We start from the raw sequence: 24,094 nt of genomic DNA on the forward strand, positions 1-24,094 counted from the left end.
TTTAGGGGATTGATGTAAAAAAATTTATTTCAAACTTCCCAGTCAAATGTTTACAAGTTTTCTCCCAGAGCAACTTCCGCTGTACGTGACACAAGTTCTCTGCCTTTCAGAACAGAGGCAGTTCTGTCCAGTTAAAGCTGCTGACAAGAGACGCTTTGAGCCCTCTGCTGAAACTGCTAGCGAATTCACACCATTGGTTTTAGCCAATAGCGTGCGTGGGATAGAGGTCACGTGTGTGGACTCTGGAGGATTCTGCAGTGCAGAACACAGTGGCTTCTCTCTCTTGTGATCCAGACCTCGAGCAGAACAGATGTATTTTCGAAAGGCAGAGCCTCTGGCCCCGCTTTCCATGACCGGCCACCAGCATCAATTAACATGAACCGCCTCCCCTTCCGCTGCCCATTTCAATTAGCTGTTTGACCTCCTAAAGTGGCCTAAACCTGGTAACTTCCGACCTTAGGTGCGCCCCTTTTATGTCGTACACTGAAATATATTCTCTTTATTTTACCTAATTTCCTGTTTTATCGTTTAACGGCAGCCCTGGATGCCCACTCATAAGTCCTGAACGCTCGACCGCCTGTACATTGTCGTCGTAAGCAGAATCCAACAATCTTTTCCCCCCTTCCCTGCCCACGTACAGTACTACTGACTCATTGACATAGTACCTCCTCATGCGTACAGAGACATTTCAGCGTGTGTGCAGAGGACGAAGATGGACGGGAACCTCCGCTACTCAATCCAAGAATCGCAGCTGGCTGTGCGGTACTTATGGTCTAGGAAAAGCTTCCTGGAAGTGACTGAGGAGCTAATGAATTCCTATCGGAACAACTGGCTGGAGAGACGAAGCACAGAACTAGAGCTCCGAGATACTTCCAAAAGAAAACATACAGCTGGCTGTGACCTCTACCCTGAGTAGTAACCGCAATGCACTAGTAACTAGTGATATGATGGTACGTTCATCAGCAAAGAATTATGATGATGACTATGTGTTGCCGAGTCGCTCAGTACCTGAATTAATTACTTTTACGATACAAGCAGAATCAAATAGATAATGTAGAAACAAACATGGAGTTGTGCTGGCTCGAAATTTAATTAGCCACACGGTGACTGGAAGGCTACTTATTTTAAAGACAAGGAGTGTATATCAGGATAATCGCTGTGTTCTATAGAAGAGCGCAGAGCTATGTAGTACTCAGGTGCATCTGAGTTATTTCTACTTTCCAACAGAGAGCGTAATAGGCAAGGACTATTTTTCAACCGCCATACGTCACTCAGATAGCTCCCAAGTGGAAATTCATTCGCCAAACGCGGATATAAACGCACACAGGGTTCCACTCGCCAGGCAGTATCATCAATGGTATAAAGAGTAGCTCAGGACAGCATCGGTTTCGCGTCTGAGTCGCCGCCAAGAGAAGCCAACTGGACATTCGACATGTGAGTATTGCTATCGTTCAGTAGATCAAGACTAGACTAGAGTAAAACGTAGATCAGTGCAAGTGAGCACTGAACTACTGCCACGCACCATCTTCATAGTGCAGTTAAGTATTTGTCAAGTTTCCGTTAACAAATCACTGTAAATTGTTGCTAATCCGCGTTGTCATTACTTTTATCATACTGTTGTCTAGCCCCATTTGACCTTGTTATGAGGCTGTACAGACTAGTTGCTGCGTGCAAGCAAGTCACCTCAATATGAGCGACTGCTTTCAGTGGTAGGGGGTTCTCTTTCTGTCGTATTTATATGTTGGACTCCAAGTGCGTGTGGTGCACACAGCAATAATATTCGTAATGCATACGAAGGTCGCTGTAAGTGTAGAAGATTTTCCCATCGGGTGCAGGCTAAAATCGAAGACATACACAGGTAGCCACAGACCAAAGGGATAAAAAATAAATACGTGTAATTCACACAATTCGAAGTGACTTAATATATTAATTTTTGTTGTCTCACAAGTTGTTTTCATTGCAAATTCTCTCGAGTTAATTATAATATTCATATATACTAACTGTTGAATTATACTGTAGAAATTAATATTTTCAGTATTACAATATTAAATCTAGGTATTTAAAATAAATGCTATTAAGTAGAGAATATTCAGTGTATTGCGTCACGTGAATCAAACAAAGCAAAGACAATAGCTGTTAGTGGGCATTGATATTAATCGATGGGGAAAATTGAAAATTTGTGCTGGACTGGGACTCGAACCCAGATTTACTGCTTCTGATGAATGGTCGCCTTAATCACTTTTTTTTTCTTTTTTTCTCTCTCTTCATTTTATTCGTCTTTGTCCTCGTCATTTGCTTTATTGGTCTAGGCGGACGTCACTCGACACGACTTCAAGTTAATCGTTAAATTTTTTTTACAGAGAACAGCCAGTCCTCTCACCGAACATGCTGAGCTACATCCACCACAGCGTGAACGCAGTCTCGACAACCAAAAATTATGTGCCCAAGTTACTTGCGTTTGGAATAATCGCAGCGGTCAGTTCGACCTAAGAGCAATGGAAGAGCCTTGCCCTGAGAAACCACCTTCGTGATCACGTGAAGTGTCCGCTACGCCAGGTAAGTATGCCGCTTCAGACATTAGGAGATGGCCGCTAACGACGCAAATTTTCAACTTATCCACACAGTACTGACTTAGTGTGTCTGCCCATTATCCCCAACATTCGCAGCGATCGCTGATTCCCGTACGAGGTCGAGCAGTGTGTGCATCTGTACAGAAGGGATCATTGGAGCGTCTCGCCATAACGGCCGGTTGCCAAACTAAATAAAAGAGGATGCTGCACAGGGAAGGGTGGGAGTGCTGAACTGCAACACCGACAAGCAGAAGCGCGGACTCTTCACTGCTGAAGTGAGCAGCCCCTGCGACGAGGTGAAAGGCAAGACCTGGGCACCTATTGTCAAGTCGCTTCTATGACGCACATTGTACTTGGTAAGATATGTTTATAAGGGCATATCGAGCGCAAACTTTCGAAACAAATCGCTTGAAGAGAGACGCTAAATAAATAACGCACAAAAATAGTTGAGGGAGCTGCTGCGACGTGAGCGTTCGCCTATTTGTCTGCGGCGTGATGCGGGCAACGGCCAGCCAGGCCGCAGCGGCGTTGCACAAGACAGCCAGGCGCTGAGGCGCTCTCCTCAAATGTCGCGAGGCAGCCTTCCAGCAGGTGGCGCAACCACCACGCTTCCACGCTCAGCAGTCGTGCTCGGAGCGCGCCCACTCCCAAGATGGACGGTAGCACGAGCACCGCTGACCGCATTCCGGCCAGCACACTACCGAATAAAACACTTGTCTGACACCGCATCTTCTTCTGGTTGGCCTGAAATTGCGCTTCACTGGCGACGGCAGCGACGCAGGCCGTCCCTAGAAGTGCCAACCAATACAAAACGAATCCCAGCCTCCACAGCTTAGGAGGCTGTTCGGGGATATTTTTTTCATTATTTTGGTACAAGTGAGCCGTGTCCTACTGTGGCTCGTTGACGAGTAGTTGTCTTTCGTTTGGTTTCTTACGCTAGTTTAGCTTAGTATCTGTATTACATCGAGAATATCCACACAAAAGTGTGGATACACCGTACACGTCATTTGTAATTTCTGGAAACAAACTTTACTCTTTCACTCAACGTAACTGCTGTTTGGCAAAAATAGTCTCCGCTTTACTCTTCGTCCTCAAGTTTGCATTCAGTATTATTCAGCTCTGTGTCGGTTTAATATTTCCGGCAGTGTTTGTTGTACGTTAACAGTGAGAACAGCAGTATGGACAGATTTACCGATAAAGAGTTGGTCGACGTCAGAACCATAGTGCTTTTTCATCTGTGGCATGTTACATTTGTGTTCTACGTTTTTATGTTTGAGTACTATAAGTTTTTGCATCATCGTGAAGGTGTTTTCAAAGATACAAAAGTTATTGGGACAACAGACCTAAGATAACAGAACTCTGCACCGAGCCACCGGGGCCCACGTACCTCTTATACCAAATTATTCAGAAAATATCCCTGAATAAATTTCGAAATTTTGTCTGTGTTGTTCGCCTTCAGTTTATACGTTACTGCCTCGTGCTTGTAGCTGGTGAAAATACAATGAACGTCACGTTAGAGAGATTAGTGCCATTCTTCACGCGCGCTAATACCAACTGGAAGTGGAAAGGGGGTCAGCGACAGTGATGCAAAAAGTGCCCTCCGCTACACACCATAAGATGGATTGTGGAGTACAGATGTAGCTGTAGATTTAGATTAACGGAATACGTACACAATGAACAAAACTGACACATCGTCGCCCACTGGAAGGGTGATACAAACTGCAAAAGTTTTTTATTTCTTTCGTTTTCTCTTCTCTCTAATATTTCTCATTAACTGAAGATATAGCTGCCACTTCCCTCAGTCAGTGGTTGACTACGAAGCCTTTATAAACTAATTTCAAGAATTCACTTTTAGAAAACTTCGTTACATTCTGGAGTAAGTGTTACTAAAATATTTATTCATTGTTCAAATGTTCAAATGTGTGTGAAATCTTATGGGACATAACTGCTACGGTCATCAGTCCCTAAGCTTACACACTACTTAACCTAAATTATTCAAGGACAAACACACACACCCATGCCCGACGGAGGACTCGAACCTACGCCGGGACCAGCCGCACAGTCCATGACTGCAGCGACCAAGACCGCTCGGCTAATCCCGCGCGGCATTTATTAATTGAAAATGCTTCTTACTAACTCAGTACTTTGTAAGCCATACCATAAAATTCACTCTCCAGTATTCAGTTTGAGGTTAATATCCAAGTGAGGCGTTTTTGAGCTATTGTTGCAGCTCTTCGAATGACTTGATGTCTGAAAGTCTACACTAGCGCTATGAGGCGAGATATACGTGGCGCTTACGCCGCTCCCTACACAGTGTGCAGTACACTTCTAGGGTGGTATGCCAGTTAAAAGGAAATGTTATATACTATATGATAAGTGAATTTGAGGTTACCTAATTTTAACACTGATGCAGTACCCACGAGAGTTAAGGCGCTAAAATTTAAAAAGAAGTGATTTCATTCCCAAGACCTAATTCACATTTTACCATTCTACTACTATAACAAAATCATTTTTGGACCGCACCTGTTTGCTAGTTAGAGTGGCTATTGTGTACACGAGAAGAGGTTTTCTCCAGCCTGGAGGTAATGGCTTGAGTCTGTTGTGTACATAGTTCCGCGTAGTCAGCGCGTACACAGCTTTCCCACTAGAGCGCGTCCCGCTAAGCACAACAGCGCAGGCGCAGCGCTCGTCCGTCTCCACACTATGAGATGGCGCTGCCATAGAGACGGACCAAATTCTGCTTCCGCCGATCCGCGTATTAATATGTAATGCAGCCAATGAGATTGCTGCTTACGTAGAGCCTTTTCTCCTTGAGAATCGTACTCGCGCAGTGATACATGAACGCGCGAGGTATTATATCGAGTGTACAGACCTCCAATTAGTCAGTCTGCATTTGTCTGTACCAGTCTGCCTCAGTCTGTACCAGTCTGTATGAGTTCTACATTTGTCTGTACCAGTCTATAGTCAAGTTTCAGTCTGCACCTAATAACATTACCATATTCCTGTACATAGCCATGAAGATAAATGTATAGACACTTTTTTCAAGTATCAGAGATATATGTGAGAATAAGATTAACGTACCAATACCATAGGAATTTCAGATTGTCAATTGTAAATAGCATCCAAAACCAAGTTAAGTAATTTTTATGCTTGTTATTATTTTAATAAATGTGTGTGAAAATTAATCAAGTTCTGTTTAAAGTTGGTCACCGTCAATCTGCTACTCTAAGCATGCAAGTGGCATTTCTATCGTCTGACCTAACGGCAGAAGATAAACACGCCACGATAAGACCACGAGACATATTGCTGACACTCGCCTACTTCGTTAGAGCGACAAGTCAAATAATCTGATGGTGTGTATACGGAAGGTCTTAACAGTACGCACACCACAGAGTCTATCCCTGATCCACCCAAAATGGTAAGAGTTGAAGTGTACGAGGCCAGATCCAAGTCGAATGATTTCCCTCTGACTCCGGTGCTTTTCCATTGTTGCAGAGAAACTGCTAAGAAGTCTGGCAAGAAATTCTTGGTTATTGACTTTCGAGTTATGAGAAGTCTAACCCTAACTCGCGAGTGAGCGTGAGGCCAGTGACCCCTTGTTTACATTGATTTTAAGAAGTAACCCGGATCCGGTAATAAACTCTTCCGTTTTATTAGATGTGTGGATCAGTAAGCCACGTTTTGTGTCACGCGCCGTATGGCTCCAAGAGGGTGTGAATTCAGGCCGCGGCCTTGAGTGTGCTTTCTCGCGACGCCACGGTAGCTCCGAGACCCAGACGAAAGAGACGTTTCAGTATGCCGGTCACCCGTCAGATAAGGAGAGACTAGTCGATATCCACTACTATCGTATGATTCGCTAAAGTTAGTATAAGTACATTTAGGCTCCACATTTTTCTACCAGGTCAAAATCCGCATTGTATCTGCAAGTTTCCGAAATTAAAAACATTTCTCTCCAAAGAGGTAAATTGGATATATAGAAGTGTTTACTACAATCAACAGAACACAAGGTCAGATGGCGGAAATTTTGTGCAGAAGTATCGCGGTCGACTGCTAGGAAAGCGGGCAGACTTGGTGACATGCATAATGCAGGAACCTGGCAGACACACTTTGGAAGCCAGCTGTTGCACTCCGTCCTGCGCCAGGGCCAGCCGCTTGGCACAGCTGGGGGAGGGCAGGGCGCACCAGGGGAAACGTAGCTAGTGGAGGTGAGCCAGGTTAGACCCTGCAATACTAGAACGTCCTTGCATGAAATTAAAGCCAGTGCAGAGTCTATGCGTGTCAGAAATGTGCGAAAAAAGACGCTATATCATCAGATTCGCGCAGTACATCACCCATTGCTTTAATGTTCAGTTACTCTTTTTTACACTCTTCTGACTGGTTTGATGTGGCCCACCTTCCGTGTCAACCTTTTCATCTCGGAGTAGCTCTTGCAACCTACGTCCTCAATTATTTGCTAGATTTTTCCAATCTTTATCTCCCTCTACAGTTGGTCCTTCTACAGCACCAAGGAAGTTCTTCCCTCGGGTCTTTACAGACATCCTGAAATCCAGCCCCTCCTTTGTCAGTGTTTCGCCTATATTTCTTTCCTCGCCGATTCTGCGGAGAACCTCCTCATTCCTTATCTTATCAGTCTACATAATTTTCAAAAGTCCTCTGTAGCACTACACCTCAATTGGTTCGATTCTCTTCTGTTCCTATTTTCTCAAGCTCAATGTCTCACTACCGTACAATGCTGTGCTCCAAACGTAGATTCTCATAAACTTCTTTCTCAAATTAAGATGTATGTTAGATACCGGTAGACTTCTCTTGGCCAGGAATACCCTTTTTGCCAGAGCTGGTCTGCTTTTTATGTCCTCCTTGTTCCGTCCATCATCGGTTGTTACGCTGCCTAGGTAGCAGACTTACTTAACTTATTTTAGTTCGTCAACTCCAATTATAATGTTTCTCGCTGTTCCCATTTCTGCTACTTCTCATTACTTTTGTCTTTTTTCGATTTACTCTCAATTCATACTCTGTGCCCATCACAGAATTCATTCCATTCAACAGATCCTGTAATTCTTCTTCACTTTTACTGAGCTTAGATATGTTGTCAGCGGGTCTTATCGTTGATATCCTTTCACCTTGAATTTTATTTTCAATTTGTTAGACAGCTGAAATTCATGTTTTCGGATGGCTAAAGTAATGTTCTCATTCACTACGTTTACATGTTCTCCCACATCTGCTTTGCTAAACAAATTTCTCAGTTCCGCCTCTGGATGTTCTCGTAAACACTCCAACATCGGATACGGTAATGCTGTTCTGGTTCGCCGATTTCAGATTCCACTATTTGTTTTAGACTCTGTGTAAATTCTCTACACATTTGCGTCGTCAGTGGGTTGTCAGGTCCCTACTTGCTTTTTAAAACGTTGGTTCATGTCCAAATGACATTTTATAGAGCCAAGGAAAAGAAATACTGGCCTCTCAGGGAAATTATTAATTTTCTTTAATTAACTGAAGGGAGGCACATTTTTTGTATGACATGGAAAGTAATACATGACTTCTGATACATTTGCTGGTTAATAAAATCGAACTGGTTGCTAACAACGCTTTATTCTGCGTACCAGATTAATTTGCCAATTCCCGCTTTCAGTGGCACAAAATATATGACTTGTAATAAAATATTTGCAAATTTCTTCTACAGGATTAAGAATATGTCTTTATCACTAGACGTTTTCCAAACATCCAAAGCTTCCAAAACATTGGAGATTAATATTCTAAATAGGTGTAATAAAGTGGTTTCACACACATTAATTGACGTTAACAAGATTTTAAATAGCTTTTCTTGAAAAGTGTCCCCCTCCTCCTTATGTGTGTGTGTGTGTGTGTGTGTGTGTGTGTGTGTGTGTGTGAGAGAGAGAGAGAGAGAGAGAGATTTTTTTTATGTTGCGAAGCTGCTGATAACCTGACTTCATAGTGTTGACGACATGAGAACCGTTCATTTATAGATACAATTCGCCTGCAATAACGACGCTCGGAAAACCGATATTCGATCGGGCTAGCAGAATCAGTTCTGGTCTTACATGTAAATAGAACAGCTATAACAGGTTCCCGAAATACGATTTCTTCCTCCGAAAGTTATGTGGCATGTAAATGTGGTGCTTATGAAAGGAAAAAAGGGAAAAAAAGGAAAAAAACGGGGACATGTGAGACACAAATGTCAAGTCCAAACTCAAACATCGCGCGGCTGTTGGCCTTACTCCACGAGACGATAACACGTATCTACGATAGCAACATTGTCCACGACCCACACGTAAGTCAAGAGCCTGCCCTTGCACGATTATACAATGTCAATGCGCCAAGTTGCTTCACAATCGAGAACGTTCCTTCTACTAGTCGAAAAGTGTTTCAAATCTCGTCTGGCTAGCTAGACCTAGGTTTTCCATTGTTTCTTCAAAATCATCTTAAAGCAATTTAATGTGCCTTCTTCAGTGACTGTCTGACTCCGATCAGCTCCCAACTACAAAACTGAGAAACACTTTCCAAACCTCTGTGTTGCTCTAACATTTTTTCTCCTGTCACACCCAGGGGAGGAGGGGAGGGGGAGGGTGAATAACAGATTGATTACTTTAGCTGTTTGCTCTCCTCAAACGCTTAACCAGCAAAGTTCGCGTTCGATTTCTTTCCCTATCCCTCCGTAATGTAAGCTTGTGCTGCTTCTCTAACGACTTCATCGTCGGCGGGGCGTTAAACTCTAATCTTCCCTCCATCTTGCTTTTATGCCATCAAAAAATTGTCGGAAATGTGGATTTCCTTTTATAGTCAAGTAGAAAGACGCGACGAGATTCCCACGTTGTTTCTGCAGGCGTGCTCGATTCTTTCTCCGTGTGCGGACGTGGGAAAGAGGAGCCAGTGATTCGTAGGTAAACAACAGGATAGTGCGCGACGTCTGTGCGGAAGGCGGTGTCTTGCGAAGTTGCGGCATGCAAGCCGCGTCCGCTGCTGGTGAAAGGGAGAGGTGACCGTCCGCAGGCACTGTGCCGTGTGGTGCAACCGCCACAGCCGGGGTCAACGACCGCGGGGGAAAGCAAGCGGCCGGCCTCGTTACCCCAGGTCCGGAGCGCCGGGCTGTCTCAACCTGCCGCGTGAACTCCACATAGAGGCCTCTTCCTGACTGCTCGTACCGAAGACTGTCGTCTAGGAATTATGCCAACAGATCCGAAATATCGAAGAACCTCTTTCTTGTCCCGGTTACAACCGATTACTGGAACCTTTTCCAGGGATTCGACTGCAATCTATGAAGTAAAGTCAGTGTTTAACGACCTCTCAACATCGGGGTCATTAGAGACCGAATATTAGCTTTAGTGAACAAGGATGTGGAAGGGATCGGCCGTAGCTTTGTTGGGGGAAACTTCCTGGGAATTCGCTGGAGGCCACAAGGAGGAAAAATGAGTATTGAGTTTTCTCATCTGGAGACGAGACATCACTATAAACAGAGCACAAGCTCAGACTGGTGAAGGCTGGAGAAGAAAATCAGCCGTCTCCTTTTCAGAGGAACCATCCAGAGTTAACTGATTTAGGGAAACAGCGGAAACCATAAACTCAGCCTGCCCGCAGCATGATCAAAAAATGGTTCAAATGGCTCTGAGCACTTAACGTCTGAGGCCATCAGTCCCCTAGAACTTAGAACTACTTAAACCTAACTAACCTAAGGACATCACACACATCCATGCCACAGGCAGGATTCGAACCTACGACCGTAGCGGTCGCGCGGTTCCAGTCTTAAGCGCCTAGAACCGCTCGGCCACAACGGTCGGCTCCAGGACGATCGGAACGACTGTTCTGGATACATGTCTAGTGTCCGATGCCGCGTCGTTCGATTCATGTGGAGATGACATACAGCCTAAATCAGGACGCGCAAAGATAGTTTGAAAATGAGTTTTCCTGATTACTGGTGCAGTATCTCACCTCACTCTGACCTCCGAACAAATGGTAAGTGGTTGGCCTTGAGCTGTTGCCGAGTGTGTTAATTGCGAAATTGAATAAGTGTTGCTGAAGAATTGACGAATAAGCATCCACTGATGTGGAGATATGCTGCGAGTTCGTGTATACAGTTTCGTAAGAATGAGGAATAAAAAATGTGTGTGAAATCTTATGGGACTTAACTGCTAAGGTCATCAGTCCCTAAGCTTACACACTACTTAACCTAATTTATCCTAAGGACAAACACACACGCACCCATGCCCGAGGGGGGACTCGAACCTCCGCCGGGACCAGCCGCACAGTCCAATGAGGAATCTTCAAGTATTTTGGAGCTGTGTGAAACTAATAGGAATCTGAAGCTATGACCTCGATCTGGAGCAAAGAACTGCGAATAATTAGTGGTCTAATAATCTTCACAGATCCAAAAATAGTTTCCAGTCGTTTAAGACGGAAAGCACGGAAGCGTAACTATCACCTGCTCTTTTCCTGCGATTGCGCAAGAACTGTTACTTCCTGTTATATACCCTGAAAACGATGCACCATGGGACAGTAATCACTGGCGGCTGTACCTAACAAAAGTAAACAAATAATTAACTCTGTATTACTGTGACGGCAAATATCCACACAATCTAGAGCTTGCAGACTTTTTTAATAGTAAACCCTTTTTGCCTAATGTCGTCAGCTATGTAGATAAGTAGTAGTTTTCTGCCTAAACTGAGACGATCTGAACAGGACTTTACAGTACCAAACGAATCCTCTGTAGAAATGTGACTGCATCGATAAGTATAAAGAGAGGGTAAAGTGTAATACTGCCAAAGATTTAATTCATTCTTTTCGTTCAAGAAATGTAAAAATTTCCATCTCAGTTTGTTGTCGTTGTTGTTGTAGTCTTCAGTCCTGAGACTGGTTTGATGCAGCTCTCCATGCTACTCTATCCTGTGCAAGCTTCTTCATCTCACAATACCTACTGCAACCTACATCCTTCTGAATCTGCTTAGTGTATTCATCTCTTGGTCTCCCTCTACGATTTTTACCCTCACGCTGCCCTCCAATGCTAAATTGATCCCTTGATGCCTCAAAACATGTCCTACCAACCGATCCCTTCTTCTAGTCAAGTTGTGCCACAAACTTCTCTTCTCCCCAATCCTATTCAATACCTCCTCATTAGTTACGTGATCTACCCACCTTATCTTCAGCATTCTTCTGTAGCACCACATTTCGAAAGCTTCTATTCTCTTCTTGTCCAAACTATTTATCGTCCATGTTTCACTTCCATACATGGCTACACTCCATACAAATACTTGCAGAAACGACTTCCTGACACTTAAATCTATACTCGATGTTAACAAATTTCTCTTCTTCAGAAACGATTTCCTTGCCATTGCCAGTCTACATTATATATCCTCTCTACTTCGACCATCATCAGTTATTTTACTCCCTAAATAGCAAAGCTCCTTTACTACTTTAAGTGTCTCATTTCCTAATCTAATCCCCTCAGCATCACCCGATTTAATTTGACTACATTCCATTATCCTCGTTTTGCTTTTGTTGATGTTCATCTTACATCCTCCTTTCAAGACACTGTCCATTCCGTTCAACTGCTCTTCGAAGTCCTTTGCTGTCTCTGACAGAATTACAATGTCATCGGCGAACCTCAAAGTTTTTATTTCTGCTCCATGGATTTTAATACCTACTCCGAATTTTTCTTTTGTGTCCTTTACTGCTTGCTCAATATACAGATTGAATAGCATCGGGGAGAGGCTACAACCCTATCTCACTCCTTTCCCAACCACTGCTTCCCTTTCATGTCCCTCGACTCTTATAACTGCCATCTGGTTTCTGTACAAATTGTAAATAGCCTTTCGCTCCCTGTATTTTACCCCTACCACCTTCAGAATTTGAAAGAGAGTATTCCAGTTAACGTTGTCAAAAGCTTTCTCTAAGTCTACAAATGCTAGAAACGTAGGTTTGCCTTTTCTTAATCTTTCTTCTAAGATAAGTCGTAAGGTTAGTATTGCCTCACGTGTTCCAACATTTCTACGGAATCCAAACTGATCTTCCCCGAGGTCCGCTTCTACTCGTTTTTCCATTCGTCTGTAAAGAATTCGCGTTAGTATTTTGCAGCTGTGACTTATTAAACTGATAGTTCGGTAATTTTCACATCTGTCAACACCTGCTTTCTTTGGGATTGGAATTATTATATTCTTCTTGAAGTCTGTGGGTATTTCGCCTGTCTCATACATCTTGCTCACCAGATGGTAGAGTTTTGTCATGACTGGCTCTCTCAAGGCCATCAGTAGTTCTAATGGAATGTTGTCTACTCCCGGGGCCTTGTTTCGACTCAGGTCTTTCAGTGCTCTGTCAAACTCTTCACGCAGTATCTTATCTCCCATTTCATCTTCATCTACATCCTCTTCCATTTTCATAATATTGTCCTCAAGTACGTCGCCCTTGTATAAACCCTCTATATACTCCTTCCACCTTTCTGCCTTCCCTTCTTTGCTTAGAACTGGGTTTCCATCTGAGCTCTTGATATTCATACAAGTGGTCCTCTTCTCTCCAAAGGTCTCTTTAATTTTCCTGTAGGCAGTATCTATCTTATCCCTAGTGAGACAAGCCTCTACATCCTTACATTTGTCCTCTAGCTATCCCTGCTTAGCCATTTTGCACTTCCTGTCAATCTCATTTTTGAGACGTTTGTATTCCTTTTTGCCTGCTTCATTTACAGCATTTTTATATTTTCTCCTTTCATCAATTAAATTCAATATTTCTTCTGTTACCCAAGGATTTCTATTAGCCCTCGTCTTTTTACCTACTTGATCGTCTGCTGCCTTCACTACTTCATCCCTCAGAGCTACCCATTCTTCTTCTACTGTATTTCTTTCCCCCATTCCTGTCAATTGTTCCCTTATGCTCTCCCTGAAACTCTCTACAACCTCTTTTCTTTCAGTTTATCCAGGTCCCAACTCCTTAAATTCCCACCTTTTTGCAGTTTCTTCAGTTTCAATCTGCAGATCATAACCAATAGATTGTGGTCAGAATCCACATCTGCCCCTGGAAATGTCTTACAATTTAAAACCTGGTTCCTAAATCTCTGTCTTACGATTATATAATCTATCTGATACCTTTTAGTATCTCCAGGATTCTTCCAGGTATACAACCTTCTTTTATGATTCTTGAACCAAGTGTTAGCTATGATTAAGTTATGCTCTGTGCAAAATTCTACAAGGCGCCTTCCTCTTTCATTTCTTCCCCCCAATCCATATTCACCTACTATGTTTCCTTCTCTCCCTTTTCCTACTGTCGAATTCCAGTCACCCATGACTATTAAATTTTCGTCTCCCTTCACTACCTGAATAATTTCTTTTATCTCGTCATACATTTCATCTACACTCCTGGAAATTGAAATAAGAACACCGTGAATTCATTGTCCCAGGAAGGGGAAACTTTATTGACACATTCCTGGGGTCAGATACATCACATGATCACACTGACAGAACCACAGGCACATAGACACAGGCAACAGAGCATGCACAATGTCGGCACTAGTACAGTGTATATCCACCTTTCGCAGCAATGCAGGCTGCTATTCTCCCATGGAGACGATCGTAGAGATGCTGGATGTAGTCCTGTGGAACGGCTTGCCATGCCATTTCCACCTGGCGCCTCAGTTGGACCAGCGTTCGTGCTGGACGTGCAGACCGCGTGAGACGACGCTTCATCCAGTCCCAAACATGCTCCATGGGGGACAGATCCGGAGATCTTGCTGGCCAGGGTAGTTGACTTACACCTTCTAGAGCACGTTGGGTGGCATGGGATACATGCGGACGTGCATGGTCCTGTTGGAACAGCAAGTTCCCTTGCCGGTCTAGGAATGGTAGAACGATGGGTTCGATGACGGTTTGGATGTACCGTGCACTATTCAGTGTCCCCTCGACGATCACCAGTGGTGTACGGCCAGTGTAGGAGATCGCTCCCCACACCATGATGCCGGCTGTTGGCCCTGTGTGCCTCGGTCGTATGCAGTCCTGATTGTGGCGCTCACCTGCACGGCGCCAAACACGCATACGACCATCATTGGCACCAAGGCAGAAGCGACTCTCATCGCTGAAGACGACACGTCTCCATTCGTCCCTCCATTCACGCCTGTCGCGACACCACTGGAGGCGGGCTGCACGATGTTGGGGCGTGAGCGGAAGACGGCCTAACGGTGTGCGAGACCGTAGCCCAGCTTCATGGAGACAGTTGCGAATGGTCCTCGCCGATACCCCAGGAGCAACAGTGTCCCTAATTTGCTGGGAAGTGGCGGTGCGGTCCCCTACGGTACTGCGTAGGATCCTACGGTCTTGGCGTGCATCCGTGCGTCGCTGCGGTCCGGTCCCAGGTCGACGGGCACGTGCACCTTCCGCCGACCACTGGCGACAACATCGATGTACTGTGGAGACCTCACGCCCCACGTGTTGAGCAATTCGGCGGTACGTCCACGCGGCCTCCCGCATGCCCACTATACGCCCTCGCTCAAAGTCCGTCAACTGCACATACGGTTCACGTCCACGCTGTCGCGGCATGCTACCAGTGTTAAAGACTGCGATGGAGCTCCGTATGCCACGGCAAACTGGCTGACACTGACGGCGGCGGTGCACAAATGCTGCGCAGCTAGCGCCATTCGACGGCCAACACCGCGGTTCCTGGTGTGTCCGCTGTGCCGTGCGTGTGATCATTGCTTGTACAGCCCTCTCGCAGTGTCCGGAGCAAGTATGGTGGGTCTGACACACCGGTGTCAATGTGTTCTTTTTTCCATTTCCAGGAGTGTATTTCTTCATCATCTGCAGAGCTAGTTGGCATATAAACTTGTACTACTGTAGTAGGCATGGACTTTGTGTCTATCTTGGCCACAATAATGCGTTCACTATGCTGTTTGTAGTAGCTAACCCGCACTCCTATTTTTTTATTCATTATTAAACCTACTCCTGCATAACCCCTATTTGATTTTGTATTTATAACCCTGTAATCACCTGACCAAAAGTCTTGTTCCTCCTGCCACCGAACTTCACTAATTCCCACTATATCTAACTTTAACCTATCCATTTCCCTTTTTAAATTTTCTAACCTACTTGCCCGATTAAGGGATCTGACATTCCACGCTCCGATCCGTAGAACGCCAGTTTTCTTTCTCCTGATTTATCATCTAGAAAAAAATGGTTACCTCTGATTGATTAACATTAGTTTTGTTTTTCGTCAAACACAGCAGACTAATGCTATGATGGTTCCTTAAAAGCGATCATAACCGCCTCCTTCGTCGATCAATGACTAACCAATCAAGTTCTCTTTCTCTAGCAATACCATCATCTGTTTTCCGTAAAACTCTTTGGAAATACTATGGTTTTCCTCATTTCATGTTCCGTTCATTAACCATGCACGCGGAGAACGAATGTCGGTAAGAATTGCTATCAGCTCCAGTTTGTCTGATTTTACAGTCCAGCTCATTTCACGAGATATATGTTGGAGAAGTAACACATAACTCGACGCGTCTTGAAACGTGTGTGCTCCGAATTCCAAAAGGGAATTTTTCCGTGATGCACAATATGTCTCTTGTAGCATCTGCCACTGGAGTTCGTTGACCACTTTCTGGTGCTCTCGCACTTACTAAACGACTCTACAGCCAAAATGTTTGGTGTTCCAAGAGGTACCGCATTCAAGATTCATACCGCATGCAGGGAAAGATGAGAAACATCATCCGCTAAGTCACAACGCGGACGAAAATGTGTGTTGAGTGATCGTGACAAATGGTCATTGAAGAGGATCGTGACGAAAATAAGATTACAAAAGCTGCAAAAGTAGCTGTGTAGCTGAATGTCGCACTAACGAACCCTGTAAGCATCAAAACAACACGAAGGGAACTCCAAAAGCAGGGCATTGTAGGGAGAGCTGGAATTTCGAAATCAGTCCTCAGTGACGCAAATGCGGGTAACAGGAGAACGTGGTGCTGAAGCCACAAAATCTAGACTACGAACCAATGAAAGAAATTCATTTGGTTGGATGTGTCTTGTTTCACACTTTTTACAACTTCTGGCCGAGTTACAATCCATGAGCGAAACGTGGAGGGGATTCGGTGATGATTTGGGCATCCATATCGTGGTATTACACGGTACTCATGGTTACTCTGCAAAGCCGCATTACTACCAAAGATTATATGACCATTTTGGCTGATAAGGACCATCCCACGGCACAATGTTTATTCCGGAATGATGGCGTTGTGTTCCAAGACGACAGTGCCCATGTTCACACAGCTCGCTTCGTCCAGAACAGTTTTTGTGAGCACTAGGATGAATTGACACATCTTTCCTGGCCAGAACAGTCATCAAATCTCAATATTATTGAGCCTCAATATTATTGAGCCTAGTGGCCTATCTCTACCATCGCTTTCCGAACTTCCCACAATTTTGCAGGACATGTATTCATCCATTCCGAGACGACTGGAAGCTGTGTTGAAAGCCAGTGGCTTTCCTGCACCATATTAGGTATGGTAATGTGTTCAAAAAATGGCTCTGAGCACTATGCGACTTAACTTATGAGGTCATCAGTCGCCTAGAACTTAGAACTAATTAAACCTAACTAACCTAAGGACATCACACACGTCCATGCCCGAGGCAGGATTCGAACCTGCGACCGTAGCGGTCGCTCGGTTCCAGACTGTAGCGCCTAGAACCGTACGGCCACTCCGTCTTTCCATAGTTTTGTCCACACCCCGTATGGTGGAACGTGGTACAATTTCTTTGGATTTTCTGTTCGTCTTGAATGTATATTGTGAGGCAGTTCTCAGACTAATCGGCAACACTCAATAATTGGTTGAACGACGGTTTGTAATCTACGAATTTTGTTGATAAATAACATTTCTTAGGCTTCTTCTAATTGATGTCATTATAGTGTCTGGTTTCCCTACCACTAGTTTTAGGCCGATTAAAACTGTGTGCCGGACAGAGACTCGAACTCGGGACCTTTGCCTTTTGCGGGCAAGTGCTCTACCAACTGAGGAAGGTAGGAGACGAAGTACTGGCGGAATTAAAGCTGTGAGGACGGGCCGTGGACTCGTGCTTGGGTAGCTCGGTTGGTAGAGAGCATTTGCCCGCGAACGGCAAAGGTCCCGAGTTCGAGTCTCGGTCCGGAAAACAGTTTTAATCTACCAGCAAGTTTCATATCAGCGTACACTCCGCTGCAGAGTGAAAGTTTCATTCTAGTTTTAGGTCGTTCCGGACTCATAATCCTAGACTTTCTTACGATTGTTAATGTTGCCAGTGATGCGTCTATAACTGTATAATGGAACAACTGCGTTTTTGGTGTACAGCCATCTACAGGTCGTCCTGCTTCCTGTACAATATCCTGAGCTTTCACTTCCCTGTTTACAACAGCCTCTGGAAGTATACCGCAACCGCCCGCCCCTTGCACAGAGGGTGGGTACCGTGCAGAGGACGAGCATCCACGCTGGCTGCGCCTTCTGAACGGAAGTTGTGGCAACAGCCATTAGGCTGCCCGCCGACCGTGGCAGCGCGCTGTTGGATAACAGTCTGTGGAGTTTCGCGTGCCGCGCTGCCTGCTTCCTCTTCATTACGCTGCGTAACCCACAGTCGGTGCGACTCGGTAAGAGCTCAACTTGCCGGAACGCCTTTCGCAAGACGAGCTACAGCGGAACAGGGCGCCACCTACCATACAAGTCATAACAAGTTATAACAATATCCACCTATGCTGTTACACAACAACCTAGCAGGGCAGCTCCTCCACCCTTAGTGCCGTCCGCAGTCCGCGGGCTAGCGCTGCTGCCTCTGGATCACGGGGTCCCGGGTTCGATTCCCGGCCGGTTTGGGGATTTTCTCTGCCCTCGGCCTGGTTGTTTGTACTGTCATCGTCATTCGTGAAAGTGGTTGATTGGAGTTTGTAGAAGATTAGGACTTTGTACGGGCGTTGATGACCTGGAAGTTGAGCGCCCCACAAACCAAACATCATCACCCTCAATGCTAATTCGTACAGTAATTACTTGTTTCTTCTTCAGAGAACTTGAGAATAATTATTACTAAGACAATACTGAACACACAACTGCAGTCTCTAAGACGGTGTCAGCGTCACTTCATTCACTACCGAAATTAAAAATGTGCTTCCCTCCAGCTTAAAAAGAAACTCGTAGTTTCAGTAATGCACCCCATTATTTATTATTTTCGTATGAGCGCTCTAGCCAGCTGCAACTGCACTTGTGTGTAACACATTTCTTACGCTCACTATTTCGACCATATCACTCCTTCCAAGGCTGCCGGTGTGGCCGTGCAGTTCTAGGCGCTTCAGTCTGGAACCGCGTGACCGCTACGGTCACAGGGTCGAATCCTGCCTCGGGCATGGATGTGTGTGATGTCCTTAGGTTAGTTAGGTTTAAGTAGTTCAACGTACTAGGGGACTGATGACCACAGATGTTAAGTCCCATAGTGCTCAGAGCCATTTGAACCACTTTTTGAACTCCTTCCAACAAAAAATTACTACCTTCTGAATTTGTGACGTACATGTTTTCTACCACATCACACTAGTCCACAAACAATTATCGTGGCTACGTCCCTATAAGCGTTGAGACTATTATACGCCGCCGTTCGCCCCCGGTAGCTGAATGGTCAGCGTGACGGATTGTCAATCCTCTGAGCCCGCGTTCGATTCGCAGCTGGGTTGGGGAATTTTCTCCGCCCAGGGACTGGGTGTTGTGCTATGCTCAGCGACTGCGGGTCGCCGAAGTGGCGTCAAATTGAAAGACCGGCACCCGGCGAACGGCCTTCCCGACGGGGGGGCTCTAGGCATACGATTAAATAAATTATACCCCGTGTTTGCTCCAACATCTTCTCACACGCTGCATCCCCCCCCCCTCCATTTATCTTGAACTCTTACACCGCTATTTGAACAGCACAGCAGAAAACCTCATTCTAAGCCATGTAGAATCCTCTCTATACCACTTCATAACACATCTTCTCAAAACCATTTTTCTATCACGAACCTGCCTTTGTAACGATCTTCCTCAAACTCTCAGACAAAATTAAGTTCCTTTCAAAGTTGAAAGACAGCTAATGGTCCACCTTCTATAATAATAGCTCACTCTTGTCAACATTTCCTCTCCCTTCTCACACAGTCGTCCATTGAAAGTCTATCCTTTCTTAACAATTATTGTGACTGTCATTTTCAATCTTCTCCTATGTCATCATACCTTCCGTACCTGGTGATAGTAAAATAAGGCTTCAAACGTGCTAAACTAATCAATATTATTGTTATTATTAACGCCCTTATTATTACCAATCATTGTTATTATTATTGTTATTTGCAGTTATTATTTGCGCTAGCAAATGTAATTTTTCTCTTAATAATCTGTCTGATTTACATAATTGAACCAGATGTATGCATAGAAATTGAGAATATTTTTGTAATATTTTTTTCGTTTGTGTTGTTCCTGATCTGAGGCCTTAAAGGCCTGATCTGGTCACGCTAAATAAACAATAAATAAATAAATATTCTCATGAAATTATTATTAATGAAAGAAACAAAGGCTAAGTAGTATGCACAACTGAAACCACCTATAATTACGGTGGTAAATCAATCTAGTGGAACTGTCTTCCATGCCTTCCATTCCTAACATCTATAGCGAACACCGACAAGTTACATCGCCATCTCAAAGCGTACAGTGTTGAAACAGTATTTACTCTCATCCAGTAGGTGCCTGTCAAATACATAACGTATTGCTAAGGTGACAACACATTAGGTCCCACACGAAGCGACGTCATTCCGCTAAGTAACCGCTGCTTAGCGAGCATCCGCCGCCAGCTCCGCTACTGCGACTTCCAAATGTAGTGCTGGGCTGCCTACACTGATGACCGTGCACCTCACTCGCTGAAGTTAGCGTGTCAAAACACTGTATGCTGAAAGGACAAAAGGCATGGCGAAACCAAGTGACTCGGCATGACCAAACAAGTACTCTAGACCTGAAAATATACCAGCTTATGTTAGTTACTTGTTCACATCCTGTGAAGGAGGGTAAAGTTGATCGTGGCAGGACGAATTGACTGGAAGTGATTGGGGCACCAGACTGTCTGTTGAAGGCACAGTACGCGAGGTATAAGTCCGTCTTTGTCATCGACGCGACACTGTTCTCCCGAAACCCTGATGAGTAGGCTAGGAACCGACAATCTAAATAGACCACGCAACGACCGTCTCCATAGCACATTTAGCATAATCGTCATAATAAAATAATAGCGAAAGAAGTTACTCTTCTTCTAGCAGCTGGAGGAATATGTCATTTCCGGTTTCAAGAGAGCTCGTCGAACAGACGCACAAAACTATAGGCCTTTATGGCTTACATCAATTTGATGTAGAATTCTAGAACACGTTTAATGCTCGCGCATTATGTAATTTTCCGAGACCGAAAATGTCATCTGTAGGAATCAATATGGATTCCGCAAACAACGATAGTTTAAAAACCAATTCGGTCTGCTCGTCCGCGGGAGCCAGAAAGCGGTAGATACCGACGTCCAGTTTGATGCTGTGTTCCTTGGCTTCCAGGTCTTCGATACACTCCCAGACTGTCACCTAATGAATAAAATACGAGCGTAAGGAATATTATGCTATCTACGTGCATGGATGAAGAGCACCTATCAATCTTCAGACACAAAAGTCGGTTAGAACACACGTCTAGGAAGCGTTATTAGAGCATTAATTTTCACAATTCACATAGAATAGTTCCGAAGTAAGAGTGATTTCAGGTGTGCCGCAGGGGAGTGTCGTAGGACCTTGTGGATAACATCGAAAGTTCACTGAGGCTTTTTGCTGATGATGCTGTGGGGTATCGAGAGGCTGTAACAATGGAAAATAGTACTGAAATGCAGGAGGCTCTGCACCGAATTGACGCATGGTGCATGGAATGGCAATTGAATCTCAATGTAGACAAGTGTAATGTGCTGCGAATACATAGAAATAAAGATCCTTTATCATTTAGCTACAATATAGCAGGTCAACAACTGGAAGCAGTTAATTCCGTGAAATATCCGGGAGTAGGCATTAGGAGTGATTTAAAATGGAATGATCATATGAAGTTGATCGTCGGTAAAGCAGATGCCAGACTGAGATTCATTGGAATAATCCTAAGGAAATGCAATCCGAAAACAAAGGAAGTAGGTTACAGTACACTTGTTCGCCCACTGCTTGAATATTGCTCACCAGCGTGGGATACATACCAGATAGTGTTGATAGAAGAGATAGAGAGGATCCAACGGAGAGCAGCGCGCTTCGTTACAGGATCATTTAGTAATCGCGAAAGCGTTACGGAGATGATAGATAAACTCCAGTGGAAGACTCTGCAGGAGAGACGCTCGGTAGCTCGGTACGGGCCTTTGTTAAAGTTTCGAGAACATACCTTCACCGAGGAGTCAAGCAGTATATTGCTCCCTCCTACGTATATCTCGCGAAGAGACCATGAGGATAAAATCATAGAGATTAGAGCCCACACAGAGGCATACCGACAATCTTTCTTTCCACGAACAATACGAGACTGGAATAGAAGGGAGAACAGATAGAGGTATTCAAAGTACCCTCCGTTACACACCGTGAGGTGGCTTGCGGAATATGGATGTAGATGTAGATGTAGTATGTGTCTCCTAAGAGTAGTCAGGCGCATTTCCTCTGGTGTTTCCACAGATAATTGCAAATTTGTTTTTGCATTGTGTAACTGGATTCAATCAAGACATATAGTGCTCATCGCGTCATTCAGCTACGTCCAGTGTCAACAGAAAGCATCGGTTTCCCCTTCCCAGTACAAATAAAATCATACTTAAACCGGAATCTTTCGTGTCCATCCGATAGAGGACTCACAAATGAGTCTAATCCAATATTCGTTTTATCGACAAGTATTAACAAGGACAGTAAAACTCGAAGAATAAACAGGAATCCAGCAGCAAATTAGTAGCGCTGTATGGTTGGCTGTAGCAGTCAGCGCAGGCAGGGTAGTGCTGTCGCTGCTGAAGCACTGGTTAGTCTTCGTGTCTTACCGTCACTGTTAATACATGTCGATAAGACAAATATTGCACTGGACTAATCTGGGACCGTTCTTCGAATAGGCACGTAAAATTTAGCTTTGAAAATAATTTTCTTTGCAACTAGAAATAAAACGACTCTTTCCGTTGACACTGAGCAATGCAAAAACGAAACTGTAAATATCTGTTGATATACGACAGAAAATCTGTCTAAGTGGATAACATCGTATGTTCCTTGAAGCTTTTCGCGGATGATTCTGTCGTATACTCGTATACCGAAGTCGTAACGATAGAAAATTGTCGCGAAATGCAGGAAGACTGCCTCAGGATCGGCCGTTGTGGCATGGATTGGCAGTTGTCCCTCAAAAAAACCAATGTAACGTGCTGTGCATAAGTATATCGTCAACAGCATGTTGATGCGGGTAGTGCCGTACATATCTGCGGTTAAGACATAAAAAGAAATTCCGTCTTCTGCGATAAGAACACATGACAATGTCAGTTCACTAGAAAGTTTTCATCCGGATTTCCTACCTATACGCGTTGTTTTACAACTCCCTGTTCCTGCAACTGCTTAAGATAGTAAGGCAACAAGTATTTTTCGAGATAATGGAGTATACCCAAATTACCATCTTTTGTTGCCTGGAATCATTCTTACGGCCATTGTTGGGAGCTGGAATATGGAAACAGAATATCAAATCAAACTTTTTGAGACGTCAGGCTAGAAAAAGTTCTCGTCAGTCTTCCGCCAACAAACAGCAGATGCGGAATGAGACAGGCCGCGAGAAACGGAGCGGTTTTCTCTGTCGCCTAGATCTGCAAACTGTTTGCCTGCACCTGTTCCACAAGCAGACAGCGGGGCAGTCCTTGGCATTTGGCTGGCCTCCCGTGCCGTGGCGCTCCCCTCGGATCGCAGGGCGCCCCGCCGGGCCGCTCACTGGAGCGGAACCGCCGCTACTGGGCGCGCGGTCCAGAGCCGGGCGGACGCTCTCCCGGAAGTAAAGACACTGGACAAGGCGACCGACTCACAGCTCCACTCGGAGCTGGTCCTCTTGTAGATGACCAGGTCTCTCTTTCAACTACTGGCCAAGGTTTTTTTTGAAGGATCAACGGTAGATTACGATTAAGCCGCAAATTCGGTATAGAATCTGATAGGGATTACATCGGGTACAGAAGCTTTGTTAAATATTAACGATTTCAGCTGTTTCTTAACACCACTGACACTAACAGACGGGGCAAACATCAATAAAACCTATAAACTGCAGGGACGGATTTCTGACTGGAAATGGAGGAGAAATGATCCTATGAACATGTGTCCGGAAATTGACGGTGGCGGGTTGTCTCGAAGCACAGTACAGAGTTGCTTCGCATCCACCCCATAACAGATACTCAAAGTGGCCTTCATGGCATTGCAGGTGATAGGGATAGTAGCGGTTGTCATGCAGCATCACATAATCGTACTTTGGGTTATAACACGCTGGCGGGCCACTTGCCTGGAGCAAGTACTAGGGTTCAACTCAATAT

At 44.7% G+C, this 24,094-nt stretch overlaps 1 protein-coding gene and 1 non-coding gene across 2 annotated transcripts in view; both read right to left on the reverse strand.

The window, feature by feature from the left end:
• The window catches only part of LOC126251717 (alpha-protein kinase 1-like), a 122,648-nt gene that overhangs the window by 30,076 nt on the left and 68,478 nt on the right, over positions 1–24,094 (reverse strand). The window lies entirely within an intron of this gene.
• LOC126254344 (U1 spliceosomal RNA) lies at positions 2,399–2,564 on the reverse strand. Its single transcript, XR_007546053.1, has one exon. It is a non-coding gene; the product is annotated as a U1 spliceosomal RNA (small nuclear RNA).

The sequence above is a fragment of the Schistocerca nitens genome, chromosome 4 (genome assembly GCF_023898315.1).
Source record: "Schistocerca nitens isolate TAMUIC-IGC-003100 chromosome 4, iqSchNite1.1, whole genome shotgun sequence".
NCBI lineage: Eukaryota > Metazoa > Arthropoda > Insecta > Orthoptera > Acrididae > Schistocerca > Schistocerca nitens.